General features: G+C 43.5%; 1 long non-coding RNA gene across 3 annotated transcripts in view; it reads left to right on the top strand.

The window, feature by feature from the left end:
* The first annotated feature begins 11926 nt into the window (after positions 1–11926).
* Positions 11927–26630, top strand: part of LOC148057568 (uncharacterized) — an 86871-nt gene continuing 72167 nt past the window's right edge. For all 3 annotated transcript variants that reach the window (XR_015700120.1, XR_015700118.1, XR_015700121.1), the window contains exon 1: positions 11927–12299. This is a non-coding gene — a long non-coding RNA (uncharacterized LOC148057568). The remainder of the gene's footprint in view (positions 12300–26630) is intronic.

Raw genomic sequence — 26630 nt, 5'->3', positions numbered from 1 at the left:
AGAATTTACAGAGGCAAGCACAGTGTACAGTGGGAGAATGCCCAAGCTACATAAACACTATTATCACTTCTTTACCAAGACATTAATTTGTGCTTGTTTTAGAGCTTTATACTTGTTGAAACAACATGAGGAAATGTTGCTGCATAACAGTAAATACTTTCCCGCCCTTAATGCGTACCCGTGATACTGATGTGATTTCACTGCTTGAATTGTCAGGGCCTGGGATGGCGAAGCCGAAGATGTGCGGTCATTCTGTTGATCTCTTTGTTTAAACTTCCATTTAATGCTTTGCTCTGTGGGCCTTACAACAGCGTAGTTGCGATGTGCTGCTTCGGTGATAAAGCTGGTCCTGAAATTTTTCAAGGCTGTGGGAGGAGTTGAAGGGGAAAGAAGGATTATATTTCTAGAATTTAATTCAGACTTTTCATGAAACACCAGGCCACGTTAACTGGTTTTCCTCATCCTCACATAGTTTTAGCTGTCCTAGGAATAAACTGCAAAATTACTTGTCATTTTTGGAGTAGGGAGCTTGTACCAGGGAAGCTGCAATTGTTGAAATCTCAAGGTGGTGAGGTGTGTGTGTATAAGTAGGGCAAAACCAACAGAAAGACGGTTGACGGTTTTTTTTCCTAGCTTTGCAGAAATCCAGGGAGGGAGAACCTAGATGTGAGGAGTTTATGGGACGGAAGTAAATGGAGTTGTGGGTATGTTAATTTTTAAAAATCTGGGGTTTTGTTTTGTGCGTGCACGTTTTCTTTACACATTTAGAAAGACTGTGCTGACCTTAACTGTGGGTTGGAAAGGAAAGCCAAAACCTGGTCTTTGTGTTAAAGTTGGCACGTTTGGGTGGCTTTCTTGCAGTGATTTGGTTAGTAACCCGGTGCAAGGTTAAACTGTTGTAATGAGATAACCACAGCCACGTACACCGCTGTAAAAATAAATAAGTGATTTGTCTAGTCAGTGAGCACTTGGTGCTCTTAATTTGTCAACCAAAGATAATTAAGGAAGTGAGTAACAGACAAAATAAGAAAACACGTCATGGGTGACGGGGTAACTGGGGAGGAGCCGGGCCCCCCCTTCCCGCCGGGGCGCAGGGCCCCAGCCCCGCCAGGTCGGCGGCGCTGCTCCGGCTCCCCGCTAGATGGCGCCGCCGCCGCGGCTGCGCGGCCCCTGCCCGCCCCGCCGGCGGCAGCCGGAGGGCACGGCCGGCCTGGCGGCGGGCCCCGCCTCGCCTCTTGGCGCTGGTCCTCCTGCAGCAGCGGGCCGCTGAAGCGGGTAAATGTACCGAGTGGGCGCTACGTGCTTAAAAAAGACGTTTCTTTCCACTTTGACCCGGTATCTTCGCGAGGAGCAGGCGTGGCGTTCACCTGTGTGAGGTAGCCGATGCTTTTGGGGAAGGCTGGGTAGCTTTCCCATAAAAGAAGCATCGCTAACCCAAACCCTTCTGCCGCGCCCTCGGCAAGAAGTGAGTTACTGCAGCTGGCGTGAAGGCTGGCCGCTCCGCCACAGCTAAAAGATGTGAGTCCCGCTTGAGATAAGGGGTGAAGTATTGGGAGGGAGCCGTGGCGTTACTCCCGCTGTCTCTCTCCTCTGCCCTGAGGCCTTCTTATTGAAGGCCGTCTCCCAACAGCCGTGCCTGTAGCTTGCCTCTTCCCGAGCAGTTGAGATTCTCGCATTCGGATGCATGTGGTAACGCTGCTGCTGGGTGAAGCGCCGCTGTAACAAGTCAGGCACCCTGCTGTCTTCATCTGGCTGAAAAAAAAACAGCCTCCGGTTATGTGATGTAGAGCTGGCTCTGGGAAATGTGGAATCATCTGTTTATTGGGTTCTATGCTAGTTTTCCAACACTGTTGATTTTTTAATTTTTTTTTTCTCCTCTGACCACAAGGATAGGGTGTAACACATAAGTTACAGCACAAACATTAATTAAGATGATTATGCCTGACTTGGTCTTGATATGTCTTAAATGAATATTCCTACCTATTAATTATAATGCAAAAGACAGCATGGATCTTCCTAGCAAAGAGCTATGATGTATAATTCTTCAGAGCAAGTATTTTTCTTAATTGCTGAAGCAAACATTTGTCTTAAGTCATCTGAGTAAGTTTTCCCAGCTGCTGCTGGTGGAGGACAACTGATACCTTCTCAATGCTGTTTTGCCAATGTCATTTCTTTGGTGAGGGCTGGAATTCCTATGGCCTCTGATAGAGGGCTTTTGAGGTCCTTTACAAAGTGAGGTGACAGTATCTGCAGAGATCCGGTACCGTAACATGTAACACTGGTGACATTATCCAGCGTTACAACATGGCACCAGGCAGGGGCTGAATCGTGTAGACATTGTCATTTTTCTGGGGTTTGCAAAGGCTGAGTCAGTTCTTTGGTCTGATTCCCAGCACGGGCGCATGAGCAAATCACCTGGCGCGATGGAGGGAGGCAGCACGGCGTGGCCTGAGAGCACCGCTCAGCAGCAGCAGTATCTTAAGAGGATGTTGCTGTCAAAGACTCTATCTCATGAGACCATAGCTATTGTTCCAAAGTCCTGTTCAGGAACTAGGAATGCACATTTTTAAGGCACTAAACTGGTCTGGACAGCGTCTTGGTTTTGAATTTCAAGGGAAATGCATGTAAGTAAAACATAGGCAGAACCCTAGAACTGTTGGTCCTCTTCTTCGTCTGGTGCATGTGCATCATATGAAGCCGATTAATAAGCTGGGTGGATTTGGGCCTCCTTGCACGATACGAAGATCTGCCCCCAAGGTTATCCGAACTATTACAGACATATATAATTTTGCATGTATGTGAAATATATAATATCGTATATCCTTCAGTTTCTTTTTACTTTGGACTGTTTGTATGTCTAGAGTAGATTTTTTTTCTGCCCTCTTACAGGTGACTGTAAACACTCAAGAGACTTCTGATTGGAAATAGATCCCAATTTCCTTGCATTCTTCTCAGTAGTGGCTTCATCTCCCTTTTTGTGACTGCAATTTGAAGATCTTTCATGTTTAAAATGTGAGGCATAGATTATAGTGATAACTCTATAGTTAAAGTTTGTTTTTCTTATTCTGGCATTGCTTTGTTTCTGTGAGACTGGTGTAGCATGAAGATGGTTAGTGGTGAAAAACAGATGGTGAAGCTCAGGGAATACGTTGTGAGGAGGAACCGTTTGTTGGGAAGGTCTCTTCCTCTTTGCTCTGTTTGTAAGCATTTTGAGATGTTTGATGTCTGTTAAAGAAGCAGGTAGAACTTTAATATTAATTGAGGTGAAACAACATCAGATTTTTTTTGTCAGCCAAGTTGAAGAACTTACACAATAAATTGTAGGTTGTTATATAATAGTTGGTTTTTTTTTTTTTTCCCCCAATAAGAAATAATCAATGGCTATCTTACCATTTGCATTCCATTGCACACACCCAGCGTGATTTCTCTTTGGCTAGTGCAGTGCTTCATACTGCTTTTGGAGCCTCTCTGTTAAAGTGGACAAAGATCCTGGCCTCTTTTGTGCATGCAGAGCTGCTGCTGAAAAGCTCTGTTTGGGAGCTGGCTTTTGTGATGTATGAAAGCACTGAATAATAGCTTGGAAAAATCTTTGCTTCTCCCTCTGCCCTTCTCTCCTCTCCTGGTAGTTCTGTGTCAGCTCAAAAACTGGTCTTGCCAATGATTTTAAATTGTATCAGAGTTATTGTGAAGAATTTGCCGATATGAAATGCCACTGATTGAGGTGGAGGTTGTGAAAGCACTTCCTATTAGACATCAGGTTAAACTCCGCTTCTACGTTTCTTGGGGAGGGTCTTCCAGTTCATGTGATATAATTGCCCATCACTGAGGGTCTGCAGTGTCCCAACAGTACAAAGAATAGCAACATCACAAATACAAGTAAGTTTTTTAAATCAGGTATTTGAGAGCACAAGTAGCATCATTGAAACAGGTTTCAGAGAGCTTTGTTGACTCCACAGAAGTACCACAAGATTTTACTTTGTCTTTAAGCTGAGAGCCTGTTGCCTTGGTACCCACATCGCAGATGATACCACTTAATATTCTCTGGCCCGTGTGATACTAAAAGATAAAAGAAATTAGGTCAAGGAACATTAAGGGTGAATTACCTTGATTTTCGAAGTTTAACAGAAACTTGCAGTGCCCTTCTGTCTGTGTAGAATTTTCCATTTTTAAGAGGAAAAATTGTAATTGCAAACGTGGATAATGATCATCTCGAAAATCAATTTGGTTTTGATTTTAATGGCTACACTAATGTTTTTGCCCATTGTAATTTAATAGCTATAGTGACCTTCCTTGTAGGCATAACAGACTGACTCACTCTGTATAGTCACATAGACAAGCATGCACTCACTCACATTCAATTACATGTGTATCTAAGGAGCTAGTGTTTAGTTCAATATAGCCTGCTCATAGCCCACTCAGAATCTGCTGCAAAATGTTGAGGTTTTTTGTGTAGAAGAGGAATTGTGGGTCCTAGACTGTGAGAGAGATTTTCTGCCTCTAACTGCAGTAAATGAACTGTCAGTTGCTGGGTTTCAGAGGAGATACGGAGCTGACCTCTGCAAAAGACAAACCAATAGAGAGCAGGGGAGCCCAGCAGCCAGAGCCATGAAGTTGGTGTGAGGATGCTGCACTTAATATTTTTTTTTTTTTTTAAAGCAAAGCAACAAAACAAGAGATGGCTCCTGAGATAACAGTGGAGGCAGTCTGAAGAAGGAAGGTGGCTAGATGCCAAACCTGCTGGTGGAGTCCTTGTGCCTGCAGAGATGGATAAGCAAAGCAAGCTAGTATTGGCCTGCTGGTGGCCCGAGGGTGTACATATACACTGTGGTAGTTGGTTGGAAGAGTTACCAGGGAGTAACAGAACTGGACCTGTGAGTGCAGGACCTGAGAGGCTTGGTGGCGTCTGTGTGCAAGGAGAAGAAAATGAGGTACAGGGGGCACGGCTGTAGATAAAGGAATACCAGGGCTGGCCGATGGAAGTCTCTAAGTACTAATTTTGCTGAGAGCAGTGTCAGGGAAGTGACCCAGATTATTTTAAAAAGTCTATCTCAGTTAAGGAGCAGGGCATATGTATATGCAGAGTAATGTATACTTATACAAACATTTCTGTTTTTTAAAAATACAATTGTCATGTCAAGGCTAGCAGGGTATTAACACAAACGTGTAGTTAACATTGCAATAGAGTCATGTGAATTACTGGTGACTGGGATTGCAAATACATTTGGGGAACAGAGATCATAAAAGAAGATCAGGTGTTCAAAGAGGTGCACTGTTCAGGAAAGATTAGTAAAGGTAAAGGTATTGATAATTCTGTGTTCACAGTATGACAGATGACAAAGAAGCAAAAAGAGCTAACACTGGTCAGACAGACCCACTTTGGGTTAAATATTTATGGGAGGGATGGTAAAAAGAAAAATAATAATCTACTGGTTTAGTATTGGGAGTCTTGTTTGCAGATACCCAGGCTTAGATTTAGAAATGGGTGGGTTGCTATAATAAAATTTGATCTGGAAAACCTAGGTAGGGGAAACAGTAGCTGGGATTAGTAGGCTCCAGGTAGTCTTGTGTTCAGTAACTGGCAGATTTCTTCACCAGTCATTGGTTTAATAGGAGTCATTGGTACTGCAGACTCATTCATGATGAGCAGCAAGGAAGTTACCAAAGAATTAATTATCAAAACCAAACCAAACTGCTTGGATCGACTGAATGCCAGTAGAGTTCCTTTAAATCGAAAGGCAGTTAAAGAAAACAAAGATGCTTTATTTCAGGAAAACAAACTTTGAGAGTAATAACGAGCAGAGCAAGCGGGACTAAGGAGCTCAAGGACTTGGCTTTAGAGGAGTCTTGGTGTTGGTGACATCAAAAGTGCAGAACCTCTCTCAACTTTGAATGAAGACAAAAGCTTTATAGGGAAGCGCTGCAGAGACAACCGGAACATGAAACATCGTGTCTGGCAGAGCAGATTTTATGGTTCTTTGAAAGAATTTATTAGTTTAGATGGATAACATAGGGATGAATACAAAAGCTAGATTAAGAAGAGAGAACAGTAAGTTTTGCTGACGGGGATTACAGGGCTGGAGACATGTTTTTAAATACAGCCTTGAGGGGAAAAATTCATATTGAATAGTTCAATTCATGATCTTGCATAAAAACTAGCAGTATTTTTAAGGACGGATTAACATGAGCAGTTGGATGATAATGGGCTTACATCCCTTTCCCTTGGGCTCTTCCAGTGCTAGGTTATATGTTGTGGTTACAGTCCTCCTAGCCAGAACACGTCTGTGGCCAGGCCCTGGAGTACCAATGAAACTTGATACTGACATGAAGTATGAGGCATCAGCAACACCAAGAGGATGGTGGTGTGCTTCAGTGAGGACTGGGCTAATGAAAATGGGATGAAATGCAGCAGTGCAAAGAGTTAGGTGAAGAAATTAGTGACTACGATCAAGAACTACGCTTACAAACCAAGAGCAGAGCACTTGGAAACAGCAAAATAAGTATGCTGGGCATGTTGGATGATCAGAGGTTCACAAGGAGTCATAGGTGCAAAGTAACCAGGAAAAAAGTATCTACTATCCTGATGTCTTAAGGTACCTCAAATGAGGTATTGGCAGAAGGGAAAGAATTTTTTTTTATTCCAGGTGTTAATGTGCAATGCTATGTACAGTTCCAGTCTCCCATTTTCACCACAGATAATCTCCAAAGTGGAGTGGCATGGAGGGAAGGGACTCTTGGATGATCAGGAGAACTTAAATATCTAAGAAGATGGAAGCTGAGAAATGATGATTTTTGCCTGTGAATACATCAAGGGGATAAACTCCAGCAGGAAGAATAGCTCTTTAGTGTAAAGGACAAAACTGTCCTAAAGAGGAATGGAAATAAGCTCCAAGAAGTAAATTTGGGCCAGAAGATGATTCCAAACCATAGAAGTGGTATCTTCCCAAGAAGAGTGATGGGGATAAAGACCGCAGGTAGGTGTAAGATGGTGCTTGAGGAATCCCGTGACAGGGCAGAGGTCCCTTTCAGTTCTCTGATCCAGCGCCCTGTTGCAGCATGTGCTTGCAGGGTTTGCAGTTTGTGAGGAAGCATCCAAAGCAGCACGGCAGTACCACATCCCACTGAAGTCACAGGGCACATGTAAGAGGGGAAGTGTAATTATCTGACTGGGAATCGGTCCTCAGCACCAAAACTAATGCTTACCTCTGTGAAAAATTAAATGCCTGAAGACACTTGGTGATCTGGATTTTATTTTTATGCATCTTCCAAAAGACTAATAATAGTTGCTTTGGGGACTTCAGGGAGCTGTCATTCCTTACGCTATTGTTGCTGTCAAAAGAAGAAAATCCACTGGATGGACCTGGACTGTTAGAGGCTCAAGAAAAAAAAATGTATTAGATGCCAGCAGTTTAAATTGGGTTATGCCTGGACAGAAGTCTTATTTCTTGTGGCAAAGCCTATTATTAAGGATATTGTGAATGATTCCTATTATACTTCGAAATAGTTTCTTTGGTCTCTGGATAAATGCAGCTCTGAGTGTTTTGGAAGTTTTGCCTACCAAAACGGTGCTAGACAAATCAATTTGTATGTGCAATGGATTTGACATCTATCCTTAACTCGCCTGTCATCCTTATTAATCTGAATACAAAGCTGGGTAAAAAAAGAATTGATGCCCGGTTATTAGTATCGATACGGTAATACTCTTTAACCTCCTATAACTTAAAACACTGAGAACAGCTTTAACAAAGATTTCGCACAAAACTTGAGCCAGGCTCCCTAAACTCTTCAAGGTTAGAGCTTTTAGCAGAGGGTAAACCTTTCAAAACGAGTTCTTGGTCTCTGGAAACAGGAGCGTCCGGTGAACTGCCCACCCCACTGGGCTGCCCCTAAGCTACAGACAGGGCTCTTGCACTCCTGCCACCGTGTGCCGGGTTGTACAGGAGCTCTCTCCTCCAGGCGCTGGCATGTCGTTTTGGAGGCTGCCGAGGTGATGGAGTCCCGGGTCTCGGACACAAATAAGACAAGACATAGATAAGGAAAGACAAAGAAACGTAAGAGACAAGAAGGATGTAAAAATGCCATAATGAACTCGTGTGTCTTGAGAAAACCTCTAATCTAATGAGAATGGATTTTGTTTGAGAGATTGTACTGGTACAATTAATTATTCATGGCAGCGACATCGTTAGGATTTCATTTTATTTAAGGGCCTCTAAGTGACTTGGAAAATTGGGTTAAGCTGAAGAGGAGTTTCAGGAGAGAGACAGGGGAAAGCTTTTCCTTTTATTAGTTTTGTCTAATATTTTCTAGATAGCTATTAGAAGTACAAACACAAATTACACTCAAGCTCTAACATTCCTGCGTTAAATGTGGGCATAAATTTGAACCACGTAAATACAAGATCTGGGCCAAATAGGAATCTAGATGGCTTTTTGCGGGACAAGTTAGATACTATTTAAGCAACCTACTGTCAGTTGTTGGGGACTTGCCATGTTCCAGCACTGTACATTAACACAAGGCTGTGATCAGCAGCTCCTCATTCACATTTCCAAACTTGGGCTCCTAATGTCTCACGTAGTGGAGTGAGGGGCTACATGCCCTTCTGCTTGTCCTGTAGTAGTGTAAGTGTGGGCACAAATGGAGAATCATGGGGCCGTTGCCCTAAAACCGGAAAGGCTTTGACTGAGGTACATCCAAAACAAAGTTCAGTAAGTCTTTCCCTTGTTGCAGTAGAAAGCAAAGGCAGAAATGGCGCTAAAAACCAATAGCGGCCAGACCTCTCCTTCATGTGCAGTAGCTAAAGCTCTTTGCACTTGACCACACCACCAAGTGTATTGCCCGTATTGACAGACAAAAGTGCTTTCCTGGATGGCTTCCCTCTTCCTTGGAGAGGACAACCTGTGGGGCAGGTCCTGTGCCCACAGACAGCCCTGTAGGATGGCCTGAGACCAAATGCCCTGCAAGGCACAGCTCATGGGAACAAGGCAGGGATTACCCTTCTCTGTCCCCCTGGTAAATCTATACCTGATTCACAGATAGGTTACACAGCCTCAGAGCTGCTAACACTTGTATGATGTTGAGAAGATTTTTTTTTTTTTTTTTTTTTTTCCCTTTAACACATGGATGCTTAGCCTGGGAACTATCCAGGCATCTCAGTGTTTAAAAAGTCTGGTTTTCTTTTTCTTTTTCTAATGTTTATTTGTTCCTTCCCTTGTAATTCTCCCCGTTAACTCATGGACATCATTCAGGGACAGATTTAAATCGAAGTAGACAGACTCCAGTTCTGCTCTGTCCCTCGAACAGTGGAGATTTGTTTAAGAGCGCTGTCGGGAGCACACTTGGTATGACTGGAATGCTCAGGGCTTTATTTTTCATTTCGCATCACGTGCGAACTAACCCAGCTATAGCTTGAGATGTCCACGTGGCCGTGGTGGTACCGTCTCTGCCTCGGTTGGCTGAGGGTCATGTAAATTATTTACAACAGCTTTACTTGGGACGCTCACAGACAATGAACTGGCCACCGGGAGGAACGTGGGGGATGAAGCTCATGTGGACCGAGGCCTGGGGCCTTGGGAAATCACATTGGGTAATGGCTCTTCAAAATGAAAGAGCGTGTCTTCAAGTACTGGTCTGGATCCAGTTTCAGGCTCAGCCTGAAACCCAGAAACAATCACTCTCTTGCTTTGATGTCTGGAAGGGTTTGTTTCACAACATTTATATCTAGCTGACACTGGGAGGGAAAAATCCAACTGAAATTTTCTAATTAAGAAGTTTCAATAAGACAATTGCCATTTGTCCTACAATCCCCAAGCATTGTCTTACATGAAAATCCACAACAGCTCCAAGCTCTGGCTCACCTGAAAACAGCCAGGGCACAGCACAGTTTTGGCTGGCATGAGGGTTATCACCTGGGTCAGTCCTAAATCAGAAAAAAAAAAAAAAAAGCAGCAGCTGTTGCCAATTTGCTAAAGCTGTGACTTGCCAGTGGCGTCTCCCAGGTGATGTCTTGGGCACCTTCCTGCAGCTCAGCAGGGCTGGGCGGCCACAGCCGTACAGCCTCTCCTGCCTCTCCTGTACCTCCCTGCTGGTGGCCACTGCACCTATGAAGCTGGGTGTGCAATTGCTTCCTAGGAGGGCTAGAGGCATTGCAGGTGAATCTTTTTGAAGTGTGGAGTGCCTCTAATTGCCACTGCAATGTGAAGATATGGAGAATGCTCAGCACCTTGCAGATCAAGTCTTATTGGAGTAACGTGGCCTCCTAAAGCATGTGGAGGCAAATGCATTACTGATTTCTAGTGAAGAGCTTGAGATGTCTCAGCTCTAGGACTTCAGGTGGTGTTCTTCTGGGCAATGTTATCCCATGTTTTATGGTGTATATCACATAAGGGTGGACATCACTGCTCCTTCTGGTGGTCTATTTAAGACTGCTTATTTTCCTCCAGCTTCAGCTGGGGACATTTGGAAATGTCTTCCCACAGTGTCTCATCTTAATCAGTTTGAATAGGTGATTGTTTTGGGCCATGAAGCCTCTCTCTCGATTGCCTGGGGTCCTGCTCATGCTGCTCACCAAGAGGAAAACTTTTGCACTTTAAACACTGGGGCTTGCAACCTCCCCAAACTTCCAATAGATGAAATGTGGCTGCAGCCTGAGTGTTTATTTAGACTTCAAGAAGAAGGAACCACAGAAAGAAAAAAAATCTGTCCAAATAATAAGACCTTTTCTCCTGATGACTTTTTGATGATATTATTTTGGTGGCCAGACACTTGACTTTACAGTATGTAAATATCCATTTGTTTTCCCATATGAGGAGAAAATTCAAGTCAAATAAATTCAAGTCAATTTGGTACTCTCATTTCTCTCCTTTTAAAAAGTTCCCTGTTATTTTTGCAACTAAGTAATATGTTTGACTAGCCATTCATTTTTCCCATGAGTGACTTTGGATAAACACAATAATTTTAAAAATAGAGGTGAAAAGTAACTTCTCATTACAGTGATCATAGCACAGAGCAGTTCTTTTATCATTCACTGTCCACTGTGGCAGACGTAAAGCTTAATCGTGTACGTGAAAGTTGACTGGTCGATCCTTAACTCAGGAAAATTGTTTTCCTTTGGTACTCGTTCACACAAGCTAGAATTACTCTTCCTGGGACTGTAGTGGCACTATTCAAATTGTTGAAATGCAGCAATGCTTTTCTAATCATCCATTATTAAATCTCAGTCATCCAGATCCTTGCTAAGCAACACTTCTGAGGATGTCCTTTAGCTCTGGCCCAATTTTTATCCAAGTGAATTTCACTTTCTTAGAGCAGTGTGTTAGCAGCTGGACAACAGCCTCCTTGAATCAGGGCAGTACAAGTACGTGTTGGTTTACAAACACAGGTCCAAACTACTAGTAGGTGTGCAAAGGTTTGTGTTTCTGGGCTCAGTGAGCCCCTTAGTCTACTTCAGAGAAACTTGCATACTTTGATCCTGTTGACTTCAGTAAGAAGGAATACCTCCTTTGGTGTAGATTTAACTGTTTTCCTCATTTGGGATGGATTTTGATATGTTCTCACCTTTGAGTATTTGTTTAACAAGTCGACTCCTTCTTATGGGAAGACGAGAGACTTTGGGGTCTTTCCTCTCTGTTCTTTGTAAGGAGAAACAGTAGCTTCTTCCACAGGGCAGTAAGGAGGAACATCACATAGTCCTAGGTCAGGAATTGGTGCTTGCTTTGGTTCCCTTAAGGGTCCCAAACCAAAAATCCTGCAGTACAGGATTTTTGGTCTTTTTTTTCCCTAGCAAGTCAGGGAAAAACCCTTAGAAGGGTGACACCATGTGTTTTTTCTCAGAAGAAGAAACATATTAGTCAGAACAACTAATGGCATCTACTAAGTTCTGTTATCTCAGGATGAGATGACTTGAAACAGCATCAGCTGGGAGAAAGCTGGCTCCAAGCTACAGCTGATAGGAATTAGCACAGTCCTGGCAGGAGCCTATAGAAAGGCTGGGAGCCTTGTGCAGCTGGCAGGAGAGGGGTTTAATGTTGTTAAGGCTGTGAGGGGTTGTTGGGTTACCTTGGTCTGAGTTAGTGTTGTGAGTGTAAATGTTGAGTGGCTAGGAAGATCCTTGTGGACTGTGCTGATAAATGCAAATTTTGAGGGTGTTGAATCTCTGTGAACCAGTGGTAAAATGCTGTAGGCTGTAGGAGGGCTGTGTAGGAAAGGATAGGTGGAGAGAACTAGGTGCCATCTGTTCATGGATAGTGTTCCTTTGATTTGGGCAGACCGGTGTGACTATGAGGCAAGTCATCTGGGGCTAAAAGGTAAGTGGAAAATTGATTTGCCTTCATGGAGATTGATAGGAAAGACGGGTGTGAAAGTTTCACTGAAGAGGAAGAGGGTAAAAATAATGTGCAACTAAACAACTTGGAGACTGAGCAAGGAAACACAAAGCTAAAAGAAAAGTCAGCAATCCTAAGCCTGAAGTCACTTGCTAAGGCTTCTTGAAGGCACCTGGATGTCTAGTTCCCATCTCAATGCCTTGAGAAGCTAGAAAATACTTCAGGCATTCAAACTTTGTGCAGAGCCCACATGGAAAGGGGCAGCTGACAAAGCTGTGCTGGGGTCAATTCAGTTTGATTCAGCAGAGCTGGCTGCTAAAAAATGCCTGTAGCGAGCTCTGTTTTGTCTGCCTCCCCTCCTGGGAGTTGTGTTGCCTGTGCTGGACTTGTTGCTTGGTTCCCTCCCTCTCTCCTTCCCCTTGGCTTTTGCAGGCTTGGACCTTCCCCCAGAACTGGCTGGTGTTAGTTTGACATCACACCCCGGCAGTGATAAGCATGTGTCTGCTTTTTTTTTTGAACTGGAGGTTGTTTAAATACATCAGTGAAACACTGTGTACTGGGGAACAGGAATAATAAACTTCTGAAAACACTAGGCTCCTGGCTGGTGCCCGGAGAATGAGTGATGAAGGCTTTTGCCTGCAAATCCCAGCACTAACAGGGCCCCTTAATTTAGTCCAGTGAGTCTCTGTATGTGGGTGCTGGGTACAGTGGCATAATTTGACAGATGTGAAATGATTTGTCCCGTTTCTCCCATCACATGTCCGATGATACTGGGAGCAGAAATCTTGGCTTTTTGAAGGGGGGGGTGGGCACGGTGGAGGAAAAGTGGTTAGATTTAATGAGAGTACAAGTTCCATTATTTTTCTCTAGCCCTTAATTTTTTTTTTTTTTTTTTCTGCTTGCTTAGCTCAATTAAGAGCTCTGCATTCTGGTGCCTGATTCTCAAAAATTTGAATGTAGACCTCCTCAGTGCGTATTTCTCATAGGCATTTTAATGCTTTACTATACAGATAGGTACCTATGTTGCTTCCTAATGTCAGATGTTCTCCCAGTTTAGTACATAGAACTGGCTAGATTGCTGTACATCTTATACTCTTAGCAGCTAAATGTTTAGTCCTCAGAAATAATCCTCTGTGGAGCCAATTCTTTTCCCAGGTGGATCTCAAAGCTGGGCTTCAAAACTCCATAGAAATTGGAAGTTGAGACCCATCTGTATTGTTCTTACACTGTAACAGCTGCTGTATTTGAAGTACACTATAGCTGTACTTGAACTGTAAGCTGCCTACCCAGGTACCAGCAGAATTTAGGTCAGAGCTCAGCAAAGACTAAATGCTGAAATCCTGTTACTTGCCTGAATTTTGTATTGGAGTACCTCCGTACCAAACCGTGGTTATGGTAGTGACTGCAGCGTAGGCATAACACAGTCGGACGTTCTTGAGTATCCCATTAGGCACCTAATACTCTCCGAGTTTTGGATTTACATCATCTGGGTGCTTTTTGTGTTATAGCCATGGTTCTCTGAACTCCCTAGAAAGCCTTGCAAGGCTGTTGTAAATCTTCAGACTCATTGTGTGTTTTGCTTCTAAGGTGAAAAGACTGTGTAAAGAGGAGTTGGGTGTTGTGGGGTGGTTTTTTTGCATTTCTATTAACTTTTTTCCCCAGTAATCGGGGCATGTGCAAAAATACCCTGTATGCTGCTCTGACTTTGTATGAGTGATCCATACTGTGAGCAGATCTGGCTGTCCGTGGCTTCATGGCCCTAAAGATGAATATGTTTCTGCATAGCAATGCCGTGGAGGTACCACGTGTTCCATGTGGGCAGTCTGACCTGGGGACTGAAGAATGGGGTCCTGTCTTTGGTTTTGAAGCAACAGCATTAAACCAGACCTCTTTGAACATGGCTCATATCTGGCCAAAATGTGGTGACTGTTTTGTAAATACAGTGTGAATTTGTGTGTGTGTGCCTGCACCAGTTTGTTGTTCCACAGCACAACTGCTACCCAGAAGCATAGCTGCCTAGATGGATTTGGGTTAGGTACCAAGGCAAAGGTCAATAAATGCATATACACTTCATCGGATCTGAATTGCTCTGTTAAAATATGGGCCACCTCTTTCTGACACACCACCAAATTGCTCCTCTTCTTTTAACTTTGTTAACAAAACCAATTACAGTATACTGAGAGAAGTTGTATGTTATTGCCCTAGTTGAATACATAGTTCTGGCTAAATTCCTTTACACAGTTTATACACTAAACAGCTAAATGTTTAGTCCTTAAAAATGCTTTCCTTTCAACACCGCTTCCTTCATACCACGGCGAGGGTGGGATTCCCAGCCTCGGGCTGATCTGCAGCTCTAGACTGAAACTAAATACAATGCCCTGGGACCAAGTCCCATCATCTGCAGAAGTTGGGCAAGAGGAAATGTTTCTTGTGTTAGCTCAGCTTGTGGCCACACTGGGAGAATTTGTTTTCACACCAAACAGTTGGCTGACTTCTCTGTTGGGGGGAAAGGAGAATCAAGGACTTATCTCTCAGAGAAAACGTTTTACCTCAGCAATAGCCCTTTCCAGAGCCATGCTGTTATTTTTCAGTGGTTGTGTGTATACAATGCTTGCCTCCCTGAAACACAAGCGTAAACATTCTGCTAATAGTGTGCTTCTGTGCACAACATTAGGGTTCAGGAGACTTGCTTATGTTTGCTTCTTGTTGTCTTTAAGCCATTAGACAAGTGGAGCAGAGTTTGCGCTGCACAGCTCTCGCCTTGCTCTTGTTCCCAGAACTTCAATTTTGATGGTCCTGGTGACAGGGTTTGGGTAACTTATGAAACCTGGGGCTGTTTGCAGAGTGTTGCTCAGCATGTACTTCTGTTTCACGTTGACTTCCAAGTTCAAAGAACAATGTATTTAAAATGCTGGTTTGAAAATGCTACTCACCCTCTTGTTGTTTTTTTGAGTTTTTTTGGTGTTTTTTTGTTTTAAGCTATTTCCCCTGTGCAGTTCAGTGGTATCTTGCCAGGCCCAGCCTCGGTTTGGTTTCGTTTTTGACCTCCCATTGTGCAGGGAACTGAGAGCCCTCTTGGGGTCCTGGAGCTCAGCCTGGCACAAGTCTAAACACTGAGCCTGTCTCCGTGTGCGGTAACGAGACCGTCACTTCAGGCTTGTAAATCGCCACCCAGCAGAAGGTGAATGCTCTTGTTGTTGTGGCAAATATTGTGAGCAAAGTTTTCACATCTCCCTCTTGAGTGATGAGAGAGGACATTAGAGATGCTTGGTTTACTTTTGTGTGTATGTGGATTATGCATGCCTGTGAACTTGCTGAGCGTGTTCTTTAGCCTTTATTCCCTAAACAATATTGCATCTATGCCAGCTAAAGGCAATAATTTTTTTCATCTTTATTCCCTTCATTTGGAGCAGCAACAATTCCTAATTACTCATGTTCCGGGCAAAGCCTTTGGGGGTGGATTCTTCAGATGAGCGGGATACTTGCTAATAATTGGCTCTGTGTGAATAAAACCAATAGGATGGTTGGAAAATGTGACAAAATATTTTCATTACAATGCATAACACCTTCCTGAAACTCCTGCAGTGCTTTTCACTGGTTTTGGTAAAAACATTGCTATTGCATCTAGACCATTGCATTAGAAGACAAACCTGTACAGTGAGTAGAGATTTTTAATTTTTCAGACTATGTCAGAATAATCCCCGCCTTGTTAGAGTGGAGATCACAGAGGATTTGTTGGGTCTGATCCTGGCAAATAACTTCCAGTAGCTACTTCCCACTTTTTAGTAACAATTTTAGACTATTTTGTTGATGACTGATGGACAGCATAACCACTTCCAAATTCTAGATGGTACCTTTAAAGAAGAAAATAATCTTGCATTGCCTTATAAAAGTTACTCTAACTTGAACACGGTTCTTGAGGTCTGGAATAGTGAACAACAACTTGGTGCCAAAGTCCTGGTGTTCAACATAATGAAATACAAGAAAAAGGTACGTAGTCAAGAGTAACCAGGAAACATACATATGAAAGTTGGCAAATAACTACTGCCATTCTACTTCTTGCTGGCAGTGAGTGAAAGTGCCTGTGAATGGCAAACCATTGAATTCAGGTTCTGCAGTCACATCTGACTCTCTTTTTCCCCTTTAGGGGTGTATTATGTTTTGCTAGTTGGTATGTATTCTATTTCTTCTATTTCTCTTCTGAAGTCTGCTCAAGACCACAAACTACTGCTGAAAGAAAAGGAAGGCTGAGTCAGTTGTTAACATTAATTGCCTGCTGTTTGATATCCTTGAGCTTATTGCCTAATGGCGTGTATGTGGATTTTGGAGGACCAGAGGGATTGTGAAGGTTGAGGGGAATAAATGGAGGCCTCCCTGGAAATAAGATTTAGCTTTATGTTCTGGCTGAGGAAAGAAAAAATGATAATGGAAAAAACTTTTGCTCTTTAATCACTGTCTTAGCCTGTCTTGTCCACCAGCTTCTTTCCTTGCAATGACGTCACTTGAAGCAAGCATTTCTGAGGAAATCTGTGTAATGCCAATGGTAGACAGAATACAGCAGAGCCCGGTATGATACTGGCATGTGGCTGGTTCTTTGGCCACATAGGTGGCTGAACACCTCCTGTCAGTTTGTCTGTGCCCCATCAAGTTCAGTGATCAGTGGATTGACTGTGAGATACTTCCCAACCTGTGGGCTTGCTCTCATTAGGGCTTCTAGAAAGTCTGTTGATCTAACCAGATGGCTTGTTTAGGATTTCAGAGAACTGACCCTTCTTGGAGCCAAATCCTTCTGGGGTGACTAGATGCACAAGTGCAGCTACAATCAAGATGGCTGGAAAGGGAATAGCGCTTCCTTGCAAATTTATCTGGGGAAAGCAGTGCACTAAAAACCGAAGTATCACTCTAGTAGATCTATGCCAGGTGATTTTACTAGACTTTTACCAGCAGTGGATTTTGTTTGGGATTTGCCGTAGCAAGTAATAATGCTCTCCTACAGCAGTAGCACAACAAATTGGGCAACCATTGCCAGGTATGCAGGAGTGTTTACTGTGTCAGTTGGAGAGTAACTTTTGACTATCTCAGTGAAAGTAAATGTGCAGATGTGTTGATTGCACCCAGCAGTGGGTATTTGCAGAGCAGTTAGCAGCCCCTTGCTGTTAAAGCAGAACAGGCTGTTGAGATGCTTGGGAATTGTCACTTGGTCTGTGCCACCTATGCCCAGTACTCGCTGTGAGATGGGAAGCGTGGTGTTGCAGAACAGAGTAAGGATGGTCTAATCCTGGAATGAACTCTGTTTCCCAGCTTCTTCTGGATAGCAGGAAATGAGATTTGGACAAATGAGAGCAGAAACTTTGTCCCGATGCATTCTGCCAAGCTCATGCAGGCAGGATAGCTGGTGGCTCTGCTTTCCTGGGTGCTGGGCTGAAGGCAGGTACCATGGTAAACCACGAGCTGTTCTAGGCAGCGGCTAGCTGATGTCCTTTCTCATGATGTGGGCAGAGACTTGCCAAGATGAACCTCCTGTCATAAGAAGAAATAGCTGTGTTTAACCCACGGGGAAGTCAGTTATTGCTAGCTCCTCTTTTGCTTTGAGGTTCAAGCCAAAATTCATGAAGTCAAGCAACTGAATTAGCTTCAAACAACCTGTAGTGAATGCAATGCTCAAAGGCATATTCAGTTGAAACAACCCACATTTAATCTGAATCTTCCTTCTGAACATATCAATCCAGGAGGTGCAGATGGTTTTGATGTGCAACTCTAGATGAATACCTGGTGGACACCTGTTTGAAAATGGAATTTGGGGTTAATCTGAAGTTAAGCTTTTAGAGAGATCAGTGAAATGGAGTCAAATTTTGCATCTTGCTGTGGCTTCTAAAAATAAGTTGAGTATTTGGTGTGGCCAAGCACCAGGAACACCAACCATTAAATACAACTCCTTACAACTTGTTCTAGTTAATTCAGTGAAGCCTGACTCTTCCCACCCCTTTCCTCCTCCCCTTGCTGTAGGGAGAGGCTGTCCTAGTAGTTAGTAGTGAATGGGCCACATGTGCTAGCCGTTAAATAGTCCAGCTGTTTAGGCTGAAACTTCTAGATTTGATGTGTTGGAAAGCTAGATTTGGGCTATCTGGTGATTTCTGTGGAGCTCCTCTACAGGAATTAATGCACTCCGTAGCCAAGTATAGTGTGGGCATGTTTTAGGCTTGAGCCTTTCAGAGGCATACCATAGCAGTTCCCTGAGAGACCAGCTGCTTTTGTAAAAACACAACAATCCTTTTAGGGATGTGCAGGGGTGTTTAAGCTAGCGTTTAACACAGGAGTAGCCCTGCCTTGGGTTTTCAGGGCATTTAGGTACCTGCTGCTTCCTGCAGGCTCAGTAGCTTTGAAATCTAGCCTAGAGTATCTTGAACTCTGCCCTAGGTAAGAGAGCCAAAGATGGCACTGAAATGTTCGTTTTCTGTATATTTCTAAGCATAACCAAATAAACTTCAACCTAGATAGATCGTCGGTTCAGTAGCTTACAGCAAAATGTAATAAAATGAATAACTGTAGGTTTTAATATAATCTCATACAATTGTATTACCGCCCAATTACTTTTTTGACCTCTTTGGAGCCATGCTTCCCTTAAAATGCACATGGTCTGCAGTTCTGACTGTCCTCTCAGCATCTTCTGTGTCAAGCAAATCGATAACTCGAGTATCATGTTGTGCCTCTGGCTCCCGATTGTAGGAGCGCAGCAATGTGTAAGGTGTTGTGTGTCTTGGATGAAGAGTTCATCTGCTCAATGGCTACAGGTGCTTGCTCAGTTTCTCAGATCCTGGAGAACTCAAAACAGCTATTTGTTTTCCTGAAATCATTAAGCAAATATGACAATTATCTTCTGTCAGTGGCTGACCTTTTTGAAGTCAATAGGCTGTTCCTCCTGATGAATTAAGGCTATTGATCTAACCCTGTCACCTCCTTCAATAGCATACCCAGCCAACAGTGCTAAGGGGTACCTTCACTGACTTTAAACAAGTATGAGGGGATGTTCTCTGGCTCTGATTTAGGAAATGACTTCAGCATCTTCCTAGCTGGTTTTGTTTATGAACGTATTTTGCATGAATTGATGCTTGGAAGAGAAAGGCGTTGAGGCAGCAACTGTGCTGGAGCATCTAGAAAGGGCATCAGAGAGGTAGACTTTTGTCTAAAACTGTTTTGAAATGTGTTGTAGGATTTTTGTTAGCCCACAGGAGGTGCAGGACTGTTGACCTTGTCCTTGTGTGATAGTGATTGGAATATGGTCTCATATTTTGTGCGGTTAAGTGAGGGGCCATAAAGAGGAAATGCAGGTAGTTTATATGGACTAAATAATCCCGGGCATCTTGCTTTAACATCCCAAGGGTTAAAGGTTCAAACAAGAGCTTAAAGGTCTGCAGGATCGGACTTAAGTGCTGAATACTCACAAATCATGCTGACTTTATTGTACTATGGAAGCAGAAGGAGAAAGAGCAGCTCACTTGATCAGACCTGAAAAAAAAGTAACTGTATTAAGGGGTAGAAGCCACATACTGAAGTCTGGAAAACAGAATTGCCGTGCAGCTTGAGAGCAGTTGTATCTCACAAGTGGTATTTTTAATGAAAACTTGTTTCCAAATGCCAAGTCCAATAATGTTCTAGACATTTCTAAAACTGTAATGAAGGGAGAACTCTTTTAATTAAGAAAGGAGTATTTATTTTGTGCAAGACATCATCAGAATATGTAATACATTTTATATTGGTGTGTATGTGTAATATACCTTTTCAACTTCCAGCAGAGAATTTGAGTGCTTTGAAGACCTGCATTAAACCTCATTACTGTCTCTGAAGCTATCCAGCTAAGAGTCAATACCCATAATCAGAAAGGACAAGTCTTTAACATGTTGATATGCGGAGGTGCCCGCACTGACGCGGAACGTACTACGCGACGTGCAGACTGTCTGGCAGGAGGTTTCAGGTTCACAGATTGAAGGGTGTCTCAATTCAATCCAGTCTCCTGTGTTACTTTGAAATACGGCCCTAGGTGATGTCTGTCAGACAGCTCCTAATGGAAAGAGCCCTCCCTGGAAGGGGCAAGACCGCTGGTGGTGCGCATCTCTAGATCTGCTGGCGTGCCTTCCTGTAATGTGGCCACAGAGCAGAAAGTGTAGGGTTAATAGGAAGCAGTGGTGTCTTACTGAACAAATGCTTTCTGGTTCATTTAACTGTTTAAGTAAAATGTTTCAGGACCCTCTAGTTCATAAAGTTACTATTACTTTTGCAGTTTTTTATTTTTTTAATAATCTGTCATTTATAGATAGAAGGAATCAACTGGTATGCCAGCATTCACTGGGTTTCTTCCCTTGGATACGAAAGGAGAGACCAGACAGGAGAAGCTGTGATGGACATGGACTTCTAGATTAGTGTTGTTGTAATTGAGATTCTGAAGGCAAGAGGAAGGCATGGGGGCTGTGAATGTCTCTTCCAGCTTTAGCACTTTCCCTAATGAATAATAGAAGGGGCAAGATTCGGGGTGTACAGATGCTTCAGGTCTCTTAAGAGAGCATGTCCCGAAACTTGCTCACTTTTCCCTAGCTGCGAGAGTTGATCTCTTACAATACAGTGAAGAGAAAAAAAAAAAAAAGATTTAAAAAGAAAACAGCAGGGATGATTGCAATGAAAGAGAAATATTAAATGTAGTTTAGAGCTGGGGGGAACCTTTGTTTTGCCAATTATTTTCTGGCTTTCAGCCTGATCCAGGAAACCACTTCTATCAAGAGAATGAAAGATTAAAGCCAGAAATTTAATTGCTTAAGAAAAAAGATTTACTACCCATGAGGTTCATTGGCATCCAAAATAAGGTCTGTTCTGTAGTGTACGCCACATCTCAACCATGCTGAAAACTATTGCAGAGAAAAATAAATCATTGCATCTCCAAGAGCAGGCTTCTAGTTCCACCACAAGAAAGTGATTTCTCAATACCACTGGAATGTGGTTTCTAGTACAGAATTTCTGCTTACAATATTGTCCTGTCATCTGGTGAATTTAAAGAATGAAATTAAAGGAGGAAATATTTTGTTATTATAGATCAAATAAATTAAGGCCCAGTTAGATGAATAGCTTGTTGAGTTATCCTTAAGACACTTTATTTTTCTTCATGTCTCATTCATATAAAGTAGTATAAATGTTGCTCTTCTGGCTATTAGCATGTGATGCAACACATACTATGTTTTTGTAGGACGGTGCCAAGAAGATAGCTCTTCTAGAGCAAAACGGGACAGCCAAGAGGCTTTAGAAACATCAATTCGGTATTTTTCCAAGCTGTACTCTTGTTACTGTGATAGGGGAAAAAAAAAAGTGTGTTTTAGCCTTTGCAAAAAAAGCTCATGCAGTAACTGCGTGCGTTAGGACTTTGTATTCTGAGTGAACACATTACCTTGCTGTGGATTACCTGCCTAGCGGGATAAGGGCTTTCCTTCCCCGAAGGGCAGCAGCAGAGGTAATGGAGTAAAAATCCTGAACCTTTTCTGTGTTTTACTAATTTTTAGCATTACCAGAGCATCTAGAGCCTCTAGCAGAAACTGTGATCCCTCAAGAGCTTTTCGGAGGAGCAGAGGGTGCAGATGGAAGGCAGAAGGAAAACTGTGGGCTGGAGCAGCAGTGTGGGTGTCTGTGATGCTCAGTAGCTGTAAGATCAACTTGGCACTAAAAAGGGAGGTTCTGGACTCCAGTCCAAAGCCGTACACACTCAGACATACTGTGTCTGTCTTCCCCCGTGCACTGGGAGGGAAGGCAGTGACTGGGCTCTGGAGGGGAGCTGGCTCCAGCATGCCTCCATCGGAAAGGACTGTGCCGGAGTGGAGCCTCTGAAAGATGAAGCATAAAGGGGGAGAGTCTGTGCTCAGAGGTATTCCTGCTCCTGTGCCCATGGTTCAGTTCTGACAGAGAAATGGATCGAAAGCAGCACTCAGGTGAACGGCTAGACAGCTTTAATCTGTGGAGAGCATTGTCCTAAGGGACTTTCTGTATTTCAGAGTGTAGTCCACTTCTCTTGTCCTTGTCACAGTAAGATCACCAACAACCTTTTGGTCACAACCTTTACTAGAAATGGGCAATTTGGGGAAAAACCTGAAGCTGGTGCCAAGCCAAGGCATCTGGTTTACTTCCACATGTCCAAACACCAGTAATACCTTTAAAGCTATCTGCAGACATGTAAAATACAAAAATATACCAAATGATATACATGGGAAAGTGGTTGCCAAGAAATAATGACAGTACTTATTTTCACTGGCTCTTTCTTTTTTTGGCTTGTCTGCATCTGTGAGCCCGGAAACAAGTCAGACCCAGGCAATGTGTTGGAATTTGAATTTCAGATTAACCACCTTCTCGACAGCCCTCTGGCAACGCGCTTGCCCCAATAGCTGATGTATATTGCGGTTCTGCTGCAGACCGCACAAGTCAGGAGTTGCAGCAGAAGTTACCTTACCGAAATTAACTTGGGAACAAGATCTTCCCTGGATGGGAAGATGGAGGACTGCGATCCAATTTAAAAGTCAAGCGTAAAAGCAAAAGTATCGACAAGTACAACTATACCTGCTGAATCTTTTATTTGAGTATTTGTTAGCACGAGTGGTTGCTCCCTACTTTTGCCCAGCCCAGCCAGACAAGCCTATCTGCTTTGTAATTAACAGACTGGTGTCTGGTGGCTGAAAAACTCTACTCATCTCACCGGTTTAGTGTTTCAGAAAGGCTTAAATTTGAAAAAAGCATAAACATCTGGGTTGCATTCCTTAAGTATCCTCACATATCCCGAGTTGAGAAGAGCAGAGTAGTGTGTTGGATAAGCTGGCGTCTGAAGGTTTAAAGACTTCTGGTTAGTGCTTTGTAAGATATAACTTGGCATTTTGTGGTAATTTTCGCAGAACATATTTACTTCTGGGCTGTATTTTCCTTCCTTCCTTTGAAGTTTGTTTTCATTTTTTTTTTAAATATTGTTGTGATTTAACTAGAGAACTGGTCTTATTTTTGAATATACTAAGTTGTTCTCCTTTGACTTTATGCCTGCAAGTAGGTACCAGGCATTTAAGTTAAGGGATCAAGAACTGCTGAGGTGATATTTTCCTGCAGCCTGTTAGCTCTTTCATCAAGAATTCAGTGGTATCTGAAGCAGCGTTCTTCCTTCTAAAGCTGTAACGAGGACCGGTACGTTTGCAAGGCTTTATCCCCTGTACCTTTTAAATAGCTTTGCTTTTTACGTGGCGCAGTCGTAGCAGAGGTCCCTTGCTGTGTATGGCATGTGTGCGAAGGCACTGATTTCGGCAGGATCCACAGTAAAATGTCAAGTGCTTGTGAGGGTGATGTGACATTGTAAAAACAATAGCAAAGAACGTGTCACAATGCCTCTATGTGCAAGGCGCGTACAAAGCTCTCTGGGCCGTGCAAAGTGTGACCTCGGCGTAGCACAGGATTCGGGGTAACATGTTCTCCTTATTGGAGCACGTCACTCCTTGCTCCTTTGCAGCCTCTCTGTGCTGGGAGATGTGTGACTTGGTGGCACGTGCAAGAAAAGTGTCTTCCCAACCCCTCCTCCCTGCCTAAAATCATTTATTCCCCAGTACTTAGGTAAGCGTAATCTTAGTCTTTGTGTTGTTTGAAGCGAAAGTGTTCCTGCGTGAGTTCTTGGCTCTTGAAAGCAGTTGGCATCCTCTAGCAAAGTCTCACTGAATTTGTAGACACTGAGAGGTTAATACCCTAAGCATGCAATAATACACCTTTCCTGGCATAAAGAATAAGATAATTGAATTAACAGGAGGAAAATGTTAGCGTAGAGCAGGTCATGAGGCAGGATGAAGGCTGAGCCAAGTCTACTGATGTTTACTCCTGTGACATGGTCACTGTGACTGATGACAAAGTTGCAAGGATGGACAGCTGAGATCAATGACAGGCTGAGGATGAAGCTCCTCTGTTGTATGCTGCTCTGCAATGGGGTTCTTTTAAATTGCCTGTCTCTGTCAAACAAAAGATGAAATAAGTGCATAGTTTGTTCTGGAAAGACTCCCCCTATCTCCCCAGTTCTTGCTGAGCATATTTTTTTATTAAGAGGAAAAAGACTTTCCAGTTAGTCAGCTAAAAGATCCTTATTTGTTTATTCCATTTGACTGAACCATGGAGGTCTAGGGGGAAAGTTCAATGCTATGTTTGGGAAATAGGACACATGGTCTTTGCTTCTGCTAACAGGAGGCTGGTACTCGATCTCTCTGTCCTGCCACTGGTGTCAAAAATAAGATTAAAAAATGGCCCTCAAATGTGTCATGAAATGGCCTGCTGAAAAGTCTCCTAATTTCCCCAGAATTGAAAGAGCACGTGACGGAGAGCTCCACTTAAGCCATGATGCACTGGACGATTGGGCATTGGCTAAATTCCCTCTGCCCTGACATATCTTTAACAGTCACCAAGGTTTCCCACCATCTAACCTGCTACTGAAAAGAAAGTTATTACCTCCTTGCTAGTGTCAGTGGGGCGCGAGCCTGGCCAAAAGCAGCCCTGAGAGATGGCAGCTGTGCTGCAGGTGCAGCTCTGCGGGACAAATTCCTGCTGCTGAGGGAGAGCCTTGAGGCACAAAGGGAGAAACGCAGAGGTGCCCTCTGAGTCCTCTTACGCCTCAATGAGGACTGAACCAGAAACGCGGCCTGTGCTTCCCAAAGAAGAAAGTTTGTTCTCCTGGGCAAGCAGCTTTAAGATCCCATTTTCTGTTACTCTAGGAAATGATGGGCCCTTGGGCACTGATGCTGTTTGGGGTGGAGCAGAGACATCCCGTAACAGAACTTACTTTCTGTGGCCCTGAATCAGCAGGACGTGAACGCCTCTGTGCTCTGCTCTTGAAACCTCTCTGGGAGGTCAGAAAGCCACAGACTCCTCTATCCTTTGCACAGGACTATTTGCCATATCAAAACTACTGTGGACTCTTTAGATCAGATAAACTGCTCTTCAAGACCTCTGTTCCCACTAAGGGATGGAGAGGCTTGCTTGTGGGGTGCCTGCTCTGGGGCAGGGACTGCTATGAATCCCCTCTGACTTGGGGGGATTTCATGCGGGCAGCTGGGGAGTCGCAAGATGTCCCAAGGGGCCTGGCAGCGCCAGGAGTCGTGGCTGGATACTCCATTGTGGGGAAATCAAACTGAAATGTTCCTTAGATGAAAGATAAGCAGTCTTTCCCTTTGCCATAGTATGTCAAAGTGCTTAGTTTTCACACCGGAGGAAGAAAACACTCTCAAAGTGTCAGAGTTTGCAAGGAACAGAAATGCTGAGTGATCTGTGGCTTCTCATTTTTTTGAGGCAGTGATGCCCCAAAGACCCTAAAAGACGCATCAGCCAGCTACGTGCTTGCACGTCCCTTTGGAAACACCATTGGTTTCTTAAACTTTCTCAGACTGAAGCTTTTAAGGGTTTCTCCAGGACTGCAGACCTCCCTGTGCTTGGGCTCTTATCAAAGAGGTTCCTCAGGGGTGGAGGATGCAAAGGGGGCTGTCATATTTCTTGGTCATCTTGAAAAGGACTTGCAGCCTCATCAGCAATCCCCTCTGGAAAAGTTTAGGAGCAGTGCTGACCATAGCTATGATAAATGCCTGTGATGGCTGTCCAGTTGTCATTACACAGCACCTGCAAGATGCATGGATAGGAGAGACTAGGGAGGGGTTTGGAGAATTTGAGGCATGAAGAAAAGATATCCTAAGAGCAGATAAAACTGAGGGGTTTGACTTCCCAGCCCCATATGTTTTCATTTATACCTATGCAGTATGCCTGTGTAAAATATGTAAAAATTACTTTGCAAAGACTGAATCGATTAAACAATGGTCAAGGCAAGAAGGTAACAGGCCCTGCATGTGAACTTGAGCAAGGCAAGGGAAACCGCTTTTAGGTCCGTTGTTTATGATTTCAACCTCACAATGCTATGGTTAGATTATAATGGGTGTCTTATTTGCTAGCAATGCTCACATGGTGCCTGTCATGTTGCTTCTGGCTTGAGCATAGCCCATTGGGTGCATTTGCTATTTATGGCTCTCTTAGTGAGGGACAAGGGTTATAGGATAGCTAAAACAAGTATCCTTCCCACTCTTTGAGTATGTGCTACCTGGTGTCCGGTGACCACCCCAGCATTGGTGGTGGGCAGCTGGGAAGTTCTCAGAAATCTGAATGCAATAGTGGAAACTGGAGCAGCCTCCGCTTTGCAGAAGGAGTGTTTTTGTTCACAAAAATCATCACTGGCTTAAGACCGAACTAAGAGAAGCTGCCCTCTGGGCTGCGATGTGTTAAACACTT

The sequence above is a fragment of the Nipponia nippon genome, unplaced genomic scaffold (assembly GCF_047370975.1).
Source record: "Nipponia nippon isolate SJK-2023a ecotype South Korea unplaced genomic scaffold, ASM4737097v1 scaffold_1, whole genome shotgun sequence".
Lineage (NCBI taxonomy): Eukaryota > Metazoa > Chordata > Aves > Pelecaniformes > Threskiornithidae > Nipponia > Nipponia nippon.
Note: the sequence above shows the minus strand (reverse complement) of the source record. Positions and strands in the feature narration are given on the sequence as shown.